At 49.8% G+C, this 2,419-nt stretch overlaps 1 pseudogene; it reads left to right on the top strand.

Annotated features, from left to right (window-relative positions):
* Window positions 1–519: 519 nt before the first annotated feature.
* On the top strand, window positions 520–2,128 carry LOC141816298 (premnaspirodiene oxygenase-like; annotated as a pseudogene).
* Window positions 2,129–2,419: the final 291 nt, after the last annotated feature.

A 2,419-nucleotide genomic window follows, 5' to 3' on the forward strand; every position in this document is an offset into this window, starting at 1 on the left:
TTAAAATAGAATATGTCCGTAGTTAATAGATATGGTATGAATAAATGATCATCCAAGGACATAACGTCGAATCGTCACTTTCGGTGTCACCGTTTGCGGTTGCGTACTTCAATGAACAATGACAAAAAAAAAAAAGGTGCCTTGTTTCCTTCTAACTCTGATAATGTATGTATATGGGCACTTTTTGTTTGGTGTAGAATTAAGATTTTTCTGCTTTTTTTTTTTTTTTGCAGAAAAGAATTAAGATTTTTCTCCATCGAAGTTCAATTTTTTTCTTACTTTTTTTTTTCTCAAACTGTCTTATTATATCTAAATTGAATATGACATATCTTGACATATGATTCAAAGTAGATATTGTGCGAGATAGAACGATCAACACGTAATATATAAATTATTTGAGAATGACGACGAAGTAAAGATCATGAAAGATTTTAGAAAGGAATTGTTTATAAGAAACCCAAGCCACGATTGTGAAATCCGCAAAAAAAGATATCAATCTCCGAATACACTCAGTCGACCATGGAGATGGAGCTCCAGCTCTTCCCCAACTACTGTCAGTAGCCTTCTTGTTCCTCCTCGCACTCAAATTCCTGCTCAAGAGTCGACGCTCCGACTCCAAACTCAGCCGAGTAGTCTCCCCGGAGCCGACTCTGCCTCCCGGCCCTTGGCGGCTGCCCCTCGTCGGCCACCTCCACCACCTGGTCGGCAAGCCCACCCACCGCTTGCTGCGCGACCTCGCCGCCGTCCACGGCCCCGTCATGCTCCTCAAGGTCGGCCAGGTCGACGTCGTCGTCGTCTCCTCCCGTGCCGCAGCAGAGGCCGTCGTAAAAACCCACGACGTGAACTGCGCCAACCGCCCGGATGTCGCCATCGCCCGCATCGTCTTCTACGACTGCACCGACATCGCTTTCTCCTCCTACGGCCCCTACTGGCGCCAGATGAAGAAGGCTTGCATCGTCGAGATGCTCAGCGCGCGCCGTGTCAAGTCCTTCGCCGCGGTAAGGGAGCGCAACATACTCGACTTGATGACGAACATGTCCACCGGATCTCCAGTCAACATCAGCGAAAAACTCTTGACCTTGAGCAGCAACATCATCACCGAATCCTCCGTCGGCAAGAAATACGACGGCTTTCTCCCGGCGGTGAGGGAGGTGATGGAAACGCTCACCGGATTCAGCATCGTCGACTCCTTCCCGTCCTGGAAATTCCTAGACGTCCTCACCGGAACAACCTCGCGGTTCTGGCAAATCCGACGACGGCTCGACAAAATCACGAATGAGATCATCAAGCTGCACCAGGCGGAGAAGAAGAGCAACCCAGCAGAGGAGGACCTGATGGATGTGCTTCTGAGGATTAAAGAGCAGGGGGACCTGGAAATCCCCATCACATTCGACAACATCAAAGCCTGTATAGTGGTCTGAATCAACAATCAAATCTCATCCCTGTGCTGAATCTGAACTGTATATTAATCATATACATTCCAGGATATGTTCGTGGGAGGCACGGATACCACAGCGACGACTCTGGAATGGGCGATGTCGGAGTTGATGAGGAATCCCGAGGTGATGAAGAAAGCACAGATCGAGGTGAGGGAGGCACTGAAAGGCAAGGCAAGAGTAGAAGACGGCGACGTGGAGAAGCTGAGCTACTTGAAGATGGTGATCAAGGAGACGCTGAGGCTGCACACACCGATCCCGCTGCTGCTGCCGAGGGTGGCAAAGCAGAGCTGCGAGGTGATGGGATTCAAGATTCCGGAAGGGAGCAGAGTTCTGATCAACGCGTGGGCCATGGGGAGGAACCCGGAGTACTGGGAGGACGCGGAGAGCTTCTGGCCGGAGAGGTTCGCCGGGAGTGAGACGGACTACAAGGGGACGTACCTTGAGTACGTGCCGTTCGGCAGCGGGAGGAGGATATGTCCGGGGTACCAGTTCGCCATGGCCACCATGGAGCTGGCGCTGGCGCAGATGCTCCTCTGCTTCGACTGGGAGCTGCCTGGCGGGATGAGGCCGGAGGAGCTGAACATGGAGGAGATGTTTGGGGCGACGGCGTCCAGAAAATTGGCCCTGTGGCTGATTGCTACCCCTCGATTTCCTCCGCCCGCATGAGAAAGTATCTATCTATCTTCTAAGCACGTTATGTTATGCTACCTCCACCCGCCCGCTTGAGAAAGGATCGAATCCGGAGGAAATAATTATTTAGGGAATAAAATTCTTCTATATCTGAAGAGACCGTTCAGTCAATTATGATTTGTAATCTTCAGATCCATATAGATAGGATCGACATTCATATATATAAAAATAGTGCACTCAATATCGCTTAATGAAATGAGACGACGTTCGATTGCCGTAGCCATTTACAACTAGAATTATTCATGAAAAGCCTGCCCTATAAGCAATGCAAAGCTACGTACAACTCGAAC

The sequence above is a fragment of the Curcuma longa genome, unplaced genomic scaffold (genome assembly GCF_044706935.1).
Source record: "Curcuma longa cultivar G26 ecotype Majalengka, Jawa Barat unplaced genomic scaffold, ITB_CL_G26_1.1 contig_16010, whole genome shotgun sequence".
NCBI classification, from domain to species: Eukaryota; Viridiplantae; Streptophyta; class Magnoliopsida; order Zingiberales; family Zingiberaceae; genus Curcuma; species Curcuma longa.